This window comes from Schistocerca cancellata, chromosome 6 (assembly GCF_023864275.1).
Source record: "Schistocerca cancellata isolate TAMUIC-IGC-003103 chromosome 6, iqSchCanc2.1, whole genome shotgun sequence".
NCBI lineage: Eukaryota > Metazoa > Arthropoda > Insecta > Orthoptera > Acrididae > Schistocerca > Schistocerca cancellata.
This window is the reverse complement of record NC_064631.1, coordinates 367068839-367088585: the sequence shown is the minus strand read 5'-3', so window position 1 is coordinate 367088585 and position 19747 is coordinate 367068839.

Below are 19747 nucleotides of genomic sequence, written 5' to 3'. Positions count from 1 at the left end.
AGTTCACATGATCGATGTTTTCTAAATCCATGCTAGTTGGCACTGAGGAGATCATTCTGTTCAAGATACCTCATTATATTTGACCTCAGAACATGTTATAAGTTTCTACAACAAATAGATGCCAAGGATATTGGATGTTAGTTTTGTCAATCACTTCTTGTACCCTTCTTGTAACCAGGTGTTACCTGTGTCTTTTATCCAAGAAATGAGCACGGATTTTTGTTCAACAGATCTACAGTAGATTATAGTTAGAAGAGGGGTTAACTCAGCTCCAGATTCAGAATAGAATCTGACAGGGATTCCATTGGACCCTGGAGATTTGTTCAATTTTAACGATTTCAGCTGTACCTCAACACCACTGACACTATACATCTTTCAGTCATCCTTTAAGTGGTATGAGGATAAAATTGGGGTAGTTTACCTGGGTTTTCTTTTGTATAGAAATATTTGAAAATGGAGTTAAGCATTTCAGCTTTCACTTTGTTACCCTTAGTTTCAGTTCTGTCTCATTCACTAGGGATGAGACACTAAGTTTGGTGGTACTAACAACATTTGGATATGACCAGAATTTCTTTGGGTTATATTAAAGATCATTTGACAATATTCTGCTATGGTAGTCATTGAAGGCATCACGCATTCCTATCTTGAGAGCCGAACATGTTTTATTCAGCACCTCTCTGTCTATAGCCCTATATTTTGTTTTACATCCATTGTGCAGTAGTCTGTTTCTTCAGAAGTTTCTTTATAGTGACTGTATACAATGGAGGTTCCCTCCCATTATGAACTGTCCCAAGGGGTACATATCTGTACAATGCATGGTTAACTATTGTTTTACACTTGAGCCAGAGTTCTGCTACATGCTCCTGCCCTATGCTGAAAGTTTCAAATTCCTCATTGAAATATGACACTACTGACTTATTTGGTCTAGTTTACTCAACATACCTGTATATACCTTTCTGCTCGGTTTAGCTGTTATTTGTGCTTTGGTAATCATTCTTGTCACAACCGTGTCATGGTCACTTATACCAGTTTCGATGTGGGCATCCTCAAATCGGTCAGGCCTATTTGTCGCCATTAGATCGAATATACTTTCATCATGAGTGGCGTGTCTAACTATGTGTCCTAAGTAGGGTTGAGAGAAGTCATTTAGTAATGATTCACAGGATGTCTTATCACACCCACCACTAACAAAACTGTAATTTTCGCAATTAATTGTTGGATGATTAAAATCTCCACCAATGATTACACTATGATTGGGAAACTTACGTACAAGTAAACTGAGGTTTCTTCTAAAGTTTTCGGTTACATCAAGAGATGAGTCTTGAGGTCAAGAGAAGGGTCCAATTATCATTTTATGCCCACCTCTTCAATTGCTACCTTGGCGGATTTGAGTTTTTGTCGACTGCAACAAATATACCACCTCCACTTCCCATTTTCTGTCTTTTCGATGTACACTTAAATGCCCCCTAAAAGTCTCACTGCTATCAATTTCAGCTTTCAACCAGCTTTCTGTATGTAGTACTATGTGAGCTTCACTGCTTTTCATGAGCGCTTCAGACTCTAGCACTTTGTGATTGTTTCAGCAGCTCACCATTAAGATTTTAATACTCTCACCTGTGGGAGGCATTTATTTCAATCATACGCTGATACTTGTAAGTTTTCTACAGTTATCGTTATCGTGATTGGATGGAGAGTCACCTAATCTAAAAACCCTTGTGTGCACCCCACATACAATCAGCTAACTGAGTAGCAGTCTCTGATGTGTACTGCACACATGAGCAATTTAGAGGGACCCTACAGTTCTCAACCCTGTGGTGCAAGTCCAGGAAGTCACAGCATATCTTGTCACAGAACCTTCGACTTCTTTGGTTCAGTCCTTCCACTCGACTCAGAACCAAAGGACCATGGTCAGTTCTGGGAACAATGCCACAAATTGTGAGTTTCGTTGAAACTCTATGCCTAAGGCTGGTGTTCTCAATCTTCTCTGCCAGTCTCTGCAAAGACCCAAAAAGACCTCAGAGGCCAGACACCAGGCATCATTTGTTCCAACATGCACCACAATCTGCAGCTGGTTGCACCCTGTTCCATCAATGGCTGCAGGAATAGCATCTTCACTGTGTTGAATGAAGGCCCCCAGGCATACACACTGAGTGCACCCATGCCCCTTCCTGTCTCTTGCTGCCATTTCCCTAAGGGGTGCCATCACTTGCTGTACGTATGAACTGCTCACGATTAATAGACTCCCTACCCTTTGCCTTTGCCTCCTCCTGACACTGGACAAAGCTGATTTCCCCAAAACAGATGATGTGAGTTGGTTAGGAGGATCGGTACATCACCCTGAGCCCTCCCTGTCCCCTCCAATTCTGTACATTGCGTCTAGATCTACCATTAACACGTCACTCCCAGTCAAGTTGGCGAGTAATGACAGATCCTGTACTTTCTGCAGAGGAGACAGGATCCACAGGAGAGGTTAGTACTTGAGGTGCCTCTGGTACAGCTAACACAGGTACACAATTCTCGGGAGCTCTTCCAACAAACTGATTTGTAGCAGCTGTCATCCTTAGACAGTAGTCAGGGCAATTTGCAGCTGCTTACGAATGTGAACCAACTCATCCCATGTTCAAGGACAGCATTCACAGTAGGGCTGCATTTTGGCTGGTGCAATGTATTGTGAGGCAGTGAATAAACCATTTTAAATTAAGCTCGTTGGTTATCTTTTAACACGTTGAGCTAAAATGGTGCTAATTTCCTATGAGAACTGAAGCAAATACACAAAACAAGATTTCTATTGACGCAACACAAAAACCTGTGGTAAAAACTATTAATTTTCTAGAATATTTTGAGGTTAATTACAGTTGTTAGCAAACTCGAAAACAGAGTTGATTTACGATAAATGCAGATAATGTACAGGACTACTCCTCTTTAAGAGAAAACTAGATGTAATAAAATATGTCAGTTAGAAAAGCTGCTACAGTAACTGAATCACAAACACCGATTTGCTACAGATTGCTCATAGATTATGCAAAGGACGATGGTAGCTTTCAAAATTCTCAAAAATACTCGTTTATTTAAGTTGATACACAATAAAGTTGATGGATGGTGTATTCTTTGGCAGAACTGTGGACGACAAACGCTGATTTGCTATGAATTAAATTATGTATCCAAAACACTCTTACCAATAACTTACAAAAATACAGTTTTGTAACTGTTTAAATATTCTCAGAATGATCTTTTTCTCACATTGTTGGACAATGAAATTAGAGGACGATAGTTTTGAATGAGGATAGGACTACTGTTCTCAAAAATTTTAAAAGAGCACATTTAAGTTTAAGCCTACAATTAACGATAAGGTACGAGTTTATCGCAGTACTCGCATATGTTCGAAATTTCTCAATATATCACAATACAAATGAAAGATTTTGCAGAATCAATGCCAACAGTAGCATATGCGAATCTAGAACTTAAAATCGACACACGATCTTGTACACGTGGTCTCACAGGAGGGAAAATTCCTAAATCGGATTTCATATATAAATACACATGCATATTGCATCGATTTTTCACTTAGCTGATTCTGTACACACTTCTACAGATATCTTCTGCAGATATAGCCTACTTTGAAATCTTCGTTTGAGTAAAAAGAAAACTGTGAAACGTAGGACTGAAAACTATTCGATGTATTGTGTGTCCACAACACAGATCGCTTAAATATCAGAAGCGCAAGATGAAACATCAATATAAACAACGTTTGCCATCTGGTCAAATTTTCTATTAAACAAAATTTCTCTCAAACAGGACATATGAGCTGTAAGTAAGACAGACATATCAAACAAAACCCTACAAGGTCAAATATTTGAAAATTTTTTGATCCTTTATGTTTATAAGACTCCCATAAACCATCAACCACTTTATCAAACTTTACTATGTGTGCCAAATATTGGAGATTGCATGGTACTGTTCGACATGGTTGTCAAACTAAGAGCACATTTGAGCCATTTGAGAGAAATATTGACTGACAGAAAATTTGATTAGATGGCAGACGTTATTTGCATTGCCACTTATGTTTCGTGAAAAATAGTTTTATTACAGTTTGCCTCAATGTATCACGAATTTGCACTGCTATGGAAACTATGATCAAGGATAAAATAAAATAGCAAGTACCAAAATAGTAAAGTTGTCATGTCTTTCTCTGCCATGTATTATGCAGGAAGAGGTTACAAAGAAAATCTAATTCTACACAAAATACAAGCGGGACTGAAAATATCTTAAAGTGGAATGTATTGAGGGTGATATAACAAGTGCACAAAAATTTTCATTGGTCTGTACAAAGCTCTGTCTTAAATATTACCTTAGCAATTTAAAGTTTCAAGATTTATTACTTGTTAGTCATAAACGCTACTACTGCAGTAGTTTCAGTCATTGACTAAGGAGAGAAATCTATGATAATGTGAAAGTTTTTACTTAACTTGTAGTTGATGATGATGATGTTTGGTTTGTGGGGCACTCAACTGCGTGGTTATCAGCGCCCGGTAACTTAACTTGTAGTTGGTGTCTACATCTAGGAGTTGTGATAGCTCAATAAACTTGTTAAAAAATTAGGTACTGGGTTTTGCAATATAATAGGCTGAACTATTTTGCTTAATTTTCACATATCGGCCATTTATTTTCAATTCTTGCTGGTCAATAAGCACAAAGTCAGAAGAATGTTTCACAGCTACTGAAGTTCATAAAACTGTTACAAGACATAATGTGTAGTTGTTCATTGATAATTAGCAAAGAGCTTCATGCACTGCTCATCAGCACTGAAAGGATAAAAATGACGATTTTGATGCCAGATCAAGAATGCATATCAATTACACTTTGTTCCAGAAGCTTCTAGAACAATTGATGACTCTAATTAATACTTTATAAACTTCAATTTTTTATTATGCAATATAATTCCAAATCAGTTGCAATTTTTACATGTAGAGCCTTTGAAATTATCATGAAAATGAAAGATGTATGTAAGTATGTCATAATAGATTGAATATTTCTAAAGTTGCGTATTTTATGTCATATCATTAATTCGACATAGTATCGATGAGTAAATTAGTAAAAAAAATTAGTGGCATTTATCCTGAATAATGTTAGACTGACTTTTCAATATAGGAATACATAATAAAGTTTGTTTTACATGTTTTTAATGTAATTTGTAGGAGAACTAATTTTCATGGCATAATCTGGTAGTGTATGAAGCTATCGATATATAATCAGTAAAATAAGCCAAAGCTTTGCCTGAGTGCTAATGAACATAATGTCTAAAAACCTGAATTAGATACTTTACAACCGAAAATAGGTGTAGAATAGTTTGAGACCAAGTGGTAACATAGAATTCCATAATTAAAAGAAATTCCATAAGATCACAGCTTACTAAACTTAACCTCGAACAAACTAGTTTTTAAGGGGTGTGATGGCAGCTGGTAACACTTTGTTCCTTATATTAATTCCACAGATGTCTGATTCTAAGTTTTTCTTACATGATTTTGCATGTAATTTTACTTTCTGTATTTGAACATATAACCTTGATTGTCGAAAGTACCAAGCATGTTTGATTTGATTGCATCTTATGTATCATATCAGCTTACCAAAGGGACAGTGCTGGGAGAATAGGCACAAGAGTCTGAGCAGTTGTACCAGGCACAACCAATGAGGACTGTAAAAACTGTTTTCCACCTCTATGGTGGCACTGTTGCGAAATAGCTTCTTCCATTACTGTGTCACTTGCATGAATACCGTCATGTACTACCGACAGCAGCTTGGCAAAACAAGGCACATCCATTCTGATGAGGTCCCTAAATTCTTGTGGGTCTTTGGGCCTCAACTCCATCATTAACAGAGAGTATGTGTCACCATCTTTACCCCCTCTTCCCAGCGAGGATCAACCAAAATTCCTACATCTGGCATTACATCCTCATTCTGCTCTTCTCCGAACAACTAAGGCAGACACTGCCATAGCAAATTCTGCACACATAATCATATCTTCCATATCTAAAATGCCGTGAAACGTAAAGATAGACAATCATTTGCTTTTACTAGCATGACTTAAAAGGAACACTTTAGCCCATAGTTCTGTATAGTTGTCATGTAATTTCATTCTAGCTGCACAAGATAGCGATAACTGCTTAATAAATATAAACCTAGACATCTTATAATTTGACTATGAGTAAATAGCAGCTTTTGTAAAAATCACCTTTCACACTCAACATGTAACCAGCCATGCAGTTGGAGTGCTGGTGCGGACTTAAGTGAGGAAACGGTAGTGACAGCCTTCTGACTGGAACAAGTCCTGCCCATTCAAAACCCTCCACAGCAACCGAGTGCTCGCTCCTCGACCAAACCCATAGGTTTGCTAAATTCGTTGGTGTATGTCGTAAGTCAACAGTGGGCGGTCTTTCGTTATCACTGGGTAGTGCACGTGTTTTAACTCGTTTGCCTGCCTGTAGGTTTTGTATTAAAAATCATACCTGCAGTTAGAAATCGATCATCGTTATGTGAAATACTTTCAAAGTTAAAATATTGGTTTGCAGACTACAAATAGTAGGTCTAGGTTAGGTTTGGAAGGTGATAACATGGTTGTGAGTTAACGAATGTGAATGGAAAATAAATACTGTGGTAACATATTTATTTGTAGCATAGCCTGTCTACCCTCACACTGTATTTAATATACATCTCGTTATAAAAAGAAACTGTAAATTCAGTAAAAACGTACATTAGCTGATGAAGATTCTCTGGGCAAGCATTTTGATGTGTGTTGTGTATATACATGGCAAGTGGGGATTCCACTACATAAATTTTACCAGAATGATTATATTGTCAGTGTCATGGTGATTTGGCAAAACTTTCACATGAAAAATTCTACATCTTCATTTGTTATCACTTGATATACTTACACAATGCTGTGAGAAATTGAAGCTGTAAAGTGAACTTAAAATTATAAGGATTGTTAAACATGCAGGGAAGCAAAGATGAAAAATTCTTTGCATGAGAGGTGTGGATCTCACGAGAGAGAGAGAAACAGAGAGAGAGAGAGAGAGAGAGAGAGAGAGAGAGAGAGAGAGAGAGAGAAATTGTAATTTTTGTGATTTCTAATGGGTCACACAATCTTTTGTGCAATGATATCAGTTTTATTCTCTATATATGTTCAGCAGTGTAGTGACTCAGTCTAAATGACTCAGGTATTATATGGATAGCTAATGGAGAGATGTTATGACGTGGAACAAATAATCGAGCTTTTACACTGTAATAATGGAAAATTCCTGAAGCTGTTAGAGCAGTGAAAGACAGTTAAACAGTTGTATGTCATGCATAAAAAATATTTGTGTCTGTCATTTACAATAAAGTTCAGTTACATTGTGAGATACCTCATGATGAAACACAAGTTACTTCCTAACGATACACAGATGATAGGGTTGTGTTTCTATTGTGCCACAATAGTCTTCCAGCACATATAAAAATAAGAACTTTGAAGCCTATACATTTAAATCCAGGCCAAAGACATAGCTTATTAGGCACACTTTAAAGTTATCTGTAGAACGTTATGTGTGAACCCCTAGTTACAACATACATAATTGGAGGAAGAGTATGTAAATTCTTATTGCGTGTATCCACTTGTGCATTTACAGCTATACATACAGCATCCTAGAGTGCTTAGAATAAAACATTAACATCACCTTAAGTAAGATACCTGAAAAGTCAGCAACTGTTTGCAAAGTGGTAGCTTCAAAGTGAGCAATGGATGACGTTCAACTAAATTAGCATTTTGCATATTTTTGATCAGATGGGGAGGGGGGGTATATGCTCATTTCTGTGACTAATGCAATGAACAGGGACATTAATGGGTGCTATGTCTGTGGACCTAACCGAATCACGCACGCCCTGCCGTCGCTCAGCCCAGCCGCACATGCGCGGTGGTCAGCCTTAGCTTCATGTCACGGCCGCTGGAGGTTCATGGCGTTATCTCCGGCTGAAGACGTCGCGCCATTCAATAGTGCTTGCTTGCAGCTCCCTCTATGGCCACAAAATATAACAAGGGCACAGCCCTGACGCCACGGCCACTCGCTCTTGCTAGCTAGCTGTGTCAATATGAAAGTGTTATTGTATAGATCTTATATGACAACCTTGGGCTTAGAACTTAGTTACAATTTGGATTGCACTGTGGATTTGTGAATTCTGTTGTGAACTTAATTACGTAGCTACTGGCTATGAGAGAAATAGGCGGTGCCTGCTTCAGTGTGGAGGATAAAGGTAAGTAATCTTCCTGATCGCTGGCGCATTACTTTGAGACTATTCTTTTCTCGGTCATCAGATCTTGCGTCACATCCCAGTCACGTCCTGCTACCAATTCCAACTTATGTTTGCCACTCCAGGAAGACATAAAAATGGGTCATTCTATGTAAAGAACACAAAAGAAAGCCTTTCAAGTTAAACATCTCTGATTTCTGACATGTTTTCTACATTCAGTCATCCCAACAAGAGATGACAAACTACCAATCTGTAAAGGCTGATGGGAAACCTGTGGAAATTGCAGGTATGCAAAGAACAGGAACTGAAATTGATATGCAAGTTTCAAGATAAATGACTAGAATTGTGGCTCTAATCTAGCTACTGTAATGGAACCACTACCATTGGAAAATGAACTATTAGACCTTTACATTAATATGCAACAAGGCTTCACCTGCTCCAGCTAACCGTTTCCCTCCCTATTCCAAACTGTCACTGGCCAGTAGTCAAGGTAAGTTTGCCTGGGATGCAGTGGAACCTTTATTAATTTCAGTGTGTTGTCCCCTGGTGACTTCCATAGACTAACATGTATATGTCCAACATCAATTTTCATCTTCATGGTAAATATGTGTACATGAAATTATTTTCTCAAATACAGCAATCCATTCATATGACTGCAATGTTACATTTACTTATTTATTCTTGGGATCATCTTACAACGGTATTGGATTTGTCATTGCAATACAGTGAAACTAGAAGGTCATAATTCCATATGGAAGAGATGTGCTCAGCAACTATGTTAGTTTCAAGTAGTAAAGGGTCTTCCTCGTTCCTTTACAATGGTCTCGACTACTCTTTTTATTTTTATTTTGTTTTGCAACTATAGGATGTTAACATTGTTTACAGGCCTGTTGTTTGTCTGGACATTGCCTCAAATGAAATTCGGGATTACCCCAATCCAGAAGTTACAGATTTTCAACAAATTTTGCTTGATGACAGCGATGACGAGGCCGAACATGCTGACAACAGGGCTCCTACTTTCGATCTGGGAGACAAAGAGAGCATTATTGATGCTTCAGAAAACCATAGAAGAAAGAGACGACTCAGAGACCGAACAGAGTGAAACAGACAGGAAGATGGCGATGTGTATCGTTGTTATAGGAAGAGAGGAAAGAAAACAGTCGAATCATTAGACTGGAAAAAGACACCATACACAAACCTCAGGAAAACCCAAAACCACAACATTCTCTGCATAATGCTTCCTGGTGTCACTGGGAAAGCAAAAAATATTGAAGGAATTTCAAAAATATGGGAATGCCTATTTATCCAGGAAATGCTGGAAATGATTGTAAAGAACACGAACCAATACAGTGAAATTATCTGAAGCAATTACCAGGGAGAACAAAGTGCTCACCCAATGGACACAGTCGAGATAAAAGCCTTAATTGTACTTGTGTACATAGCTGGAATGCACAAGGCGAGATGGAAGAGTCTTCAAGATTTGTGGGATTCTAAGGGGTTCGGAATCGAGATATTTCTGTTGACCTTGAGTGAGTACAGGTTTCGTTTTCTGTTACAAGCTCTGCGATTTGATGTTAGACAATCACATACCGAATGCAGAGTAGTGGACTGCCTGGCACAAATTCGAAATTGATTTCAAAAGTTTGTGAGGAACTGCCAATCTTGTTTCGTTGTAGGTCAAAACGTCAGCATTGACGAGAAACTCGAGGCCTTCAGAGGACGTTGCTCTTTTGTCCAATATATACTGTCGAAACCAGAAAAATATGGAATAAAAATATTTGCTACAGTTGATTCCAAACTGTTTTACACCTGCAACATGTAGATCTATGCTGGCAGACAGCCAGATGGCCCTTTTCAGCTTAGTGATAAAAGCGGTGACGTGGTTGAACGTTTGATGGTCCCTTTCACTAATTCAGGGCGCTGTTTCTGTGCTGACAACTGGTTGAGCGAAGTAAATCTGCTCCGTGATTTGTCAGAGAAGCACCGGCAGCCATGTATGGAACCCGGAAAAAAAATGCCAGATCCCAAAAGAAACGAGGGATGTGAAAACCAGGGCTGCAAATTCTAGCATATTTGCTTACAGAAAAGAAGGTACGAATATTTCTTATGTCCCTTAAAATAAAAATAGCAAAAAAAATATTTTATTGATCTCAAGTACTCATTAAGGGGACCGAAACTGACGAAACCACAGGACGTAAAAGACAACCTATTATGATAACTTACTGTAACATACACAAAATTGGAGTTGATCTTGTAGACAAATTGTGCTCTGCCTACAACGTTCAGAGGAGTATATGACGATGGCCCATGATCGTGTTTTATTCGATGCTGAATGTTGCTGATATAAATTCCCAGATAATTTATATGGGGAATGGCAACGAAAGTCTCCGCCGACGGCTGCTTCTTCGTCAGCTCGGATGGGAACTCTTGGAAGATCGATTGGTAAAACGAAGCCTGCTTTCCAACCTACCTCGGATCCTGACTACAGACATTATTGAAATTCTGCCGCAAAATCGCCGACCTTTAGGTATTGTTGGTGAGAGAGTCGACAATGCTGACACCAATCAAGAAAGAAGGAAGCATTGCAAACACTGCTGCACATCTAGTGCAAGACGACTGACGAAATACTCGTGTAAATCGTGCAGACAATATCTGTGTCTTTAACACTGTGATTTTGTTTGCTGTGAAGGATGTGACTTGGGTGCTCCTGCAGAAGAATCATGAAAATGTCTCTTATTTGTTATATTTTCAGTTGTAAGTTACTTTTTAGGACTTTCTATGTCTTACATACTGTAAGTAGGCTGTTTATATTTTCTTATTGGCAAAGTTACGTAGCGCTCTGTATGAAAATCACTGGCTGTGCTGTGTGCAGCCTGTGGCTAGTTTGCATTGTTGTCTGCCATTATAGTGTTGGGCAGCGGCAGCTGGATGTGAACAGCGCGTAGCGTTGCGCAGTTGGAGGTGAGCCGCCAGCAGTGGTGGATGTGGGGAGAGAGATGGCGGAGTTTTGTAATTTGTCATGAACTGCTGTATATATTATGACTATTAAAGTAAATACATTGTTTGTTCTCTATTAATATCTTTCATTTGCTAACTATCCCTATCAGTAGTTAGTGCCTTCTGTAGTTTGAATCTTTTATTTAGCTGGCAATAGTGGCGCTCGCTGTATTGCAGTAGTTCGAGTAATGAAGATTTTTGTGAGGTAAGTTATTTGTGAAAGGCATAGTTTAATGTTAGTCAGGGCCATTCTTTTGTAGGGATTTTTGAAAGTCAGATTGCGTTGCGCTAAAAATATTGTGTGTCAATTTAAGCACAGTCGTGCATAATTTTTTCTAAGGGGACGTTTCGTATGTCGACCCTTAGCCTAGGATACCTCACTGGAATCTTCTGATTTTTTCTTGTAGTTTGTGTAATTAGTGTAGATTTTGTTTATTGCTATTGCGTAATTGTAGAGAGAATCTCCTTTGTAGTTGCAGTCTTTCATTGTTGTACAGTAAAACAGTTGTGGCATGCATGTAGATTTGCACCAAGTATTTCGAAGCTGCGCTTGCAATTAACTACATATTATTTTCAGTGCTATGTTAATGTGTTCCCCTATTTTTTCTCTTCAAATTGTGTTTTTCCGTGTTGTCGTGTGAAATATTGTGACAACAATGGCGTGTGAAAAACGTAACACTGGGCTCCAAAGTAAACTGAGAAATAATATTGATGACGAGCGTAGCTTATCAGCACCACTGTGTAGTGAATTAACAGACATTCGAAGTAGTAATTTGGTAATTGTGCATAGGGAAATGGAGCGGGCGGCAAATAATGGTGTAGGCAGTGAAACAGGTAGTGAACAGGGAAGCATTATCGATCGATCGGGTGGCAACAGCTCGCCTCAGGAATCCGAAATGATAGGACATAATTTTGCAAATACTGTAGATTCAGGTTTTGTGTCCTCACCGTTTTCTCAAATAAGTCAAGATACATTTTCTGCTTGTCAAAATGTGAATGTTGCCGGTGCAAATGCACTGCCGAAAAGCGTAGAGGAACAGATTCCAGACACTAATGCATTGTTATTACAATTAATGCAACAAATGGAACAAAATCAGAGACAAACACAGCAAAAGCTTCAAAAGTTAGACACAATGGAACAAAATCTTCAAACGTTAGACACAATGGAACAACACCAGAGACAAACACAGCAACAGTTACACACAATGGAACAAAATCAGAGACAAACACAACAAAAGCTTCAAAAGTTAGACTCATTGGAACAAACTCTCGAACAAACACGTGAAGATTTAACTGCTGAGTTACATAACATTGAATCGAAATGTCAAAAAGTCTGTAATGACGTAAAAACACAAATTTGTGAGCATTTTCAACCTATTTTTTCGCGTCATGAAAATGCATTACAGAATCACGAAGCAGCCATAAAAGAACTGCAAACTATTGTTCATGAAAATCATGAGACCTTGCAAGCTAAAATGGACTCAGTTGCATCTACCGATTCGGTTACGCAACTTGCAAAAACTCAGGAAAACTTAAAGGACACAGTAGAAAGACACATGGAGGAAATTAGTTCATTATCAGAGAAAGTAGTTGAACTTTCGGATCAGCTAAATAATTTATCTATGAAGGTAGATGATAATCTGAATGACACAAAACCGGTAGTATTTAATGACACAGAAGAGTGCGAACAAATTAGGAAACTGAAACAAAACCTGAATCAAATCAATACACAATACAAAAGAGAAATCCGGGAAGTACAAGATCAGCTGACACAGGTAATACAAGAATTACGTATTTCAGAGGACACTCGTGCCCCAATACGGGAAGAGGGACATAGAAATACGGAACAGCCACAAAATAATAACTCAGGGCACTTCGGAAATTATGAAAGAAATTGGCAAGGCGCATTGGATTTTGAGATGGAACCGCCGAAACGAAGTAACAATGAGCGACGTGCTACTCGCCGACACGATGATTTTGACTATAAGCTGTTCATTACTACACGTAACTTCAAAACGTTTAAGAATTCTGCCAACGACATTCATCCACAAGCGTGGCTCCATCAATTCTCTCATTGTTTTCCTCCCAACTGGTCATTGGAGCACAGGTTAGAATTTATGTGTGGCTACTTGGAGAATGAACCAGCTGTAAGAATGCGATCGGTCATTCACGATTGTCACAGTGAAGGAGAATTTTACCATGCGTTCCTCTCAGCATATTGGTCACAAGCTACACAAGACCGAGTAAAACATAGCATCATGATGATGAAACACTTTGAACAATCTGAATTTTCCAGTCTTGTCAAATATTTTGAAGACATGTTGCACAAGAATCAGTACCTGTCAAACCCATACAGCCCCTCAGAACTCATTCGCATTTGCTTAATCAAATTACCTGAACATTTACGGCATATTATTTTAGCAGGATGTTGCAAAGACGACATTGAAGCTTTTCAGGGACTCTTACAAGAATTAGAAATTGATACAGACAGTCGCGGGATGCGAAAACAGGAAAACAATCACTACAGGTCACATCCGTCACAATTCCGTGACGACGGAAACAATAAATGGCCGCGACAAGCCTATTCTTACAACGTAAATCGTGACCAAAACAGACACCACCTGTATGACAACCACTGGCAGAGTAATAGTTACAGAGAAAGATCGCATTTCCGTAGTAATGAATATGATAGAGACAATCATAGAAACAGACAATTTGGCAACCAGAACTATTATTATCACGGGAGACAGAATAACTTCAGACGCAACGGTCCAGCACGCAGTTACGATTCAGGGAGAAATTATCCACCACATGACCGACAAGAAAGAAACTATGGAATCTACCGACATGACGACAGACGATATGATCGTAACGACAGACCTGAATTTCATCAGAACTGGCGGGATTTAAACAGAGCAACACACTCTCGTCACGGTGAATTTGTAGAAGTTAGGTCTCCTAATCCCAATAAAGACGCGCGCCAACAAAGAAACAGACAATGACTCGCACCGCAGGCAGCCACTTGCGCCCGCTGGCTCCGAGAAAAATAACATAGACGCTAACCTTGAGAAAAAATTTTGGCATTCCTTACCGACGTATACAACATGATAATTGCTGTGAAGTTGAAACTCTGCGTACTAGGAAGAGTAAAGGTTTACACCACATTTCACATGTAAAACCATTTATTGACAGATAATCTGTTTTTTAACTTAGTCTTTGCAATTTTCACTTCACGCTACTTGTACAATTTGTCACACTGAGAAACTGTTAACATGCAACAATGTTTTGAAGTTCAATATCCACTCAAGAACCAAGAGAACTTATTTAAACAGAAATTACGAATGCATTGTTATTGCGAACAGACGACACAGTGTTACTGTGTGTGTAGATTCTTGCTTGTTAGTTGCACGATTACGTAATGACTATGAGGCTTACATACTTAGGACATATACTGGTACTGCTAATGAGATTTTAATGCAACATTTTGGTTTACTTGAAAATACATTCTGAATTAAAGTACTTTCTGAGAGATACCAGATGACACAGTGGTTAGTTTATGTGACAGCTACATGATTATATCACGACGTTACTAATGAGTGACAATTTACAATGTTGCTTTTGTGATGTATCTGCTTTATATCTGCACAGTTTTTCTGAGTTCTTCTGGAAAGTAAAACATGTTTAATAGTAACTTTAGTGGTATAGCTACAATGAGACAGCCTTTTCCATAGCACAACAATACGTTACAGCACAGTAATTTCTTCATCACAACAATAAGCGTAATAACTAAGAAATCTATACGCAAGGCATTTCACTTTTGTTTATCATGAGGTAAGTACATTGACTTCTCCAGAACTTAGCTTTCGGAGGACAATAACTACGACACTTCCACAGAGATTATCTTCCAGCAAGACGCACATTTAGCGCTACAGGACACGTATTTGAGTGATTAATTTTGTACTTAAAACATTTATTTTTAAAGATTTTTGAATTACAAAGAAAGTTTTCCGTGATACATTTCATTCCATTGCTGTAATCTGTAACACCTGAGGGTATAATTACATTAATCCTTAGGGGGGTACACACTTACTTTGTGTACCATGTGTCTGGCAAGCACAAGGAGCCCTAGCTAATATGGTATTTGCTTATACAACTTTACACATCGGTACCATATTTCTCTAACACATAAATTACACAGCTATCTGATAATTTAACTGAGAGAGACAAACTTTTTTTACGTCAGTGACACATGTTTACGCAACTACAGAGTTGGATTACTTCACACTTACGAAATTGTATTTTTGTCTGTACTGTGTGAACTGTTCCTATTTTTTCGGACCCATTGTGATACTATGAGAGCTTTGAATGATGTATTTGGTATGAGATCATGATTTTTTAAAGTACGTTTGAGGTAGATGACACTACTGAAATGAGCAGAGAATTTTCTTTAGGTTTTGAAACTATTGCAGAAAGCTACGACGTTTTTGAGATTTGACTGAGGTGTTATGATGTTATTATTACAACGACGATGTGTATTATGCTGCTGAGGTATGTTTATGATTAATAGGCTGATGCTATATGAGTTATTTGATTATGCTACGTATCTCTTATGATGAAATATTGAAGAAGTGTCGACGAATATATATATGTATAATGAGGTAAGGAATAATGAGTAGTGGATAGGGACTCTGACTTGTGAAAAAGGATGTTGGAAACCAAGAATCGTACTTTAAGAGTTATGAAATGTGTGTAAATGCATGAATGTATCACAATGCTGGCGAAAATTTTTTGGACACTGTTATATTTACAGGATTTTGTTTCTACAGAATTGAAACGCAAATTCTCGACCTGTGAAATATTTTTATATGAGACTGTCACTGTAGCAGAAACTGCTGTCGTAAATATTTCAGTAAGAAAGGTAAGTGACCTTGGCGTAATGCGTTTTGGGCGCCCAGCTGAGAGGTAGTCGTCTGACAAAAGAAAGCCATTAGGTGGAGAAAAAAAAGGGAGGCCATTATCCTCGCTATTGACGTTTCTTTGTAGAAAGCATCGCAAAAACGACATGGTCGAACTTGAAAACATATGATTACACTGTGGAGCTCTTCATTTATGATATTTACTGAAATGCCTAATGAAATGACGAGAAATATTTTTATGTCTATACACCTGATTATGACTACTGTCTCTCTAGTTGAGAGATTTTTCTACTAACTTATGAAATGCCTCATTACTACTGAATGATGTTCTTATGCTTTACTTTGTACATAGTTGCTTATTTCATTTGATATCTGGTTTCCAGCTGTCTTGCAGCATTGGTTTCATAAAATAAAAGTAAATGCATTTGCTAATGTGAACACTTTCTGTCAACAGATCTATTAAATAATTATTTTATGACCCACATTCTTCGAAAAAGGAGCTCTTGGAATGGAAAGAACCATAAGAAGGGACTAATAACAGTAACTGCATATATCATTTTCTTTTCAAGTACTTGGTAATTTTTTGTAGAATTAGTTTTTGTGGTGCACCACTTTAATTACATAGACATTAAGATGTGAATATACATTTCCCTTATCTGCATTGTTGTTTTTACTGTAATATTTTTTCTGCTTGAGCTATGTCATGTTTAGATAAAAGTTGCTGCTGCTGTTTGCCAGGCATAGTGCTACTAAATTTTTATTTGTCTTACTCTTCTAAGCTAGTTTACTGCAGATTTATTTTCCTTGTTTGCTGCACAGTGCCTTATATTAGTTGTGATATTGCAATTGCTTTTCCAATTTGAATTTTTTGTCCTTGTGGTTTGTGTTAATTTGTTATGTGCTGCTGCATTGCCTCGTCCCTTAATTTAGCATCTGAGCTCAGTAGATTTAAGTTAGCTTAAGAGGGGGTAGACTATATAAGAAACTGACTATGGAGAATAGGTAAAGAATGCATTGCGAAGTTATATGAAAAAGATTTGGGCCCAAATGAGTATTGTACAATCAGAAATAATTATTTTGAAAGAAATATGAATAGAATACAGGAAGGAGGTATAGATAGGACTTTTTGGGAATAATGATGAATGAAGGGAGATCTCCAAGAAGCAAAGAAAGTTTTGTTTGCAAAATACTGCAATAAAACAAAACCTGTCCTTTCCTTGTGTTATTCCACTATAGGTTTCTGTATCCTTGTGTATTTGTGTTCTTCCTGTCTTTATGTGTTTATCTGATACGATTTATGTTGTAGAATTTTTCTAATACTCAGCTACATTCACTATGATGAGGAATACTGTTATCCTCAAATATAATTGGCATTAATAATATGTTATATGCTTAGACATTATTTATCTGTTTTGTTTTGTTGCTCATGTGTAAAGTTGATGTTTCAAAAGTTATTCTGATCTTTTATGTATTTACTTATGTCATAATTCCTGTAACACTGATGTATATGTTATTTCCATTCTTTTGTAAAGCCTGTACTACAAATGTTATCTGTATTGTTATGTTTTTAATGATGTATTTTGTACCTTTGTAATTGTATTCTCATGTTATAATATTGCAATTGACACCAGTTCATCAAATTAAGTAACTTGTAAGCATTAATTTCACTGCACACATTTCTGTTGGTCATAGTATATGGACAACATGTGAGAAGTAGGGACTGTTAGTGTTTGAACATGTGTTAATAATTCAGCAAGGGACTGGATAACAGCATTGCTGGTTCTAAGGACAATTCCCAAAAACTTTGTGCATGCACAAGTGGTGGTTTATGGACTTGCTATCTTCTCTGCAAGACTCTTCGATGGTGATTGTGCACCTGCACAGTCGCAGCAGATGGCTGCTGGCCATCTCTACAAGGACTACAGTGGGTCTGCATCTTTGATGGCCCACCAATACCGTAATCTCTACCAGGACTACAGTGGGTCTGCTCTGTGATGACCTACCTACCAATATTCTTCAGAACTTCGAATGACTCTGCTGTGGGTTTGCTCCATTGTGGCCCATTACCTGTCAGCATGTCAAGAGTCAGCACTGTCTTTCCGTTGGAAGGACACCACTACTTCTTCAAGACTGCATGGAAATCCACTACTTCTGTGTGCAATTTTTTTACTAATGAGACTTTGTGAAAAAAACTGTAATTACTATTATGATGAATGATCAGGACTGTCTTTATGGACTGTGAGAAAATTATAGCTTTTGACAAACATTATATCAATAAGTGTGTGCATTGGATATGTTTGTTAGTGTAATTATGAAAAATTTTATCAAATCATTATTGGCCACTGGCCAAAACAATTTGTAAAATTTTTTGTGGGGAGCATGGGGGCTATGTAAGTAGGCTGTTTATATTTTCTTATTGGCAACGTTACGTAGCGCTCTGTATGAAAATCACTGGCTGTGCTGTGTGCAGCCTGTGGCTAGTTTGCATTGTTGTCTGCCATTGTAGTGTTGGGCAGCGGCAGCTGGATGTGAACAGCGCGTAGTGTTGCGCAGTTGGAGGTGAGCCGCCAGCAGTGGTGGATGTGGGGAGAGAGATGGCGGAGTTTTGTAATTTGTCATGAACTGCTATATATATTATGACTATTAAGGTAAATACATTGTTTGTTCTCTATTAATATCTTTCATTTGCTAACTATCCCTATCAGTAGTTAGTGCCTTCTGTAGTTTGAATCTTTTATGTAGCTGGCAATAGTGGCGCTCGCTGTATTGCAGTAGTTCGAGTAATGAAGATTTTTGTGAGGTAAGTTATTTGTGAAAGGTATAGTTTAATGTTAGTCAGGGCCATTCTTTTGTAGGGATTTTTGAAAGTCAGATTGCGTTGCGCTAAAAATATTGTGTGTCAGTTTAAGCACAGTCTTGTATAAATTGTTCTAAGGGGACATTTCAATACCATGTAAAACATTTCCTGAACATTATATTTTTCCAAGTGTAGTTCCCTATTTCTATGTTGTATGTTTGTGAAATAATTCTATAATGAAATTATTAAAAATAACGCTGGCGCTCATCTATATGTGATATTTCTTAAGTGTTGTTAATCTGAATGAATGGATCTCACAGATATGGCACCAGCATCCATGTGAGTTTAGGATCGCCAGCATTGGAGTGTTAGTAAATATCAGATTTTTAAGATACGGCAGAAGGAAGGCCACGAAACAAAAAAGGCAATATGGGTCACAATATTATTTCAATTTGATTTTTGTTTTTTATCCATGATGATGTTTCAATTCCTATATTCACTATGAATATTTTTATTTCTTTAATAATACTCTATTTTAAGACTGGTATCTGGAAAAACTGAAATTCATACTAATATTAAATTTTTTTGTTTCTAGTTTTTATGACTGACATATCTGTGATAATACAATTTTGATATTGGAACTTGGCAGACCATGGTCAGGGTCTAGGATATGGATATGTGTGAAGGGAGGTGAATGGGCAGGACTTTTGCCGGGTCCAGGGGCTGTCACTAACTTTACGTCTTAAGCATATCATGT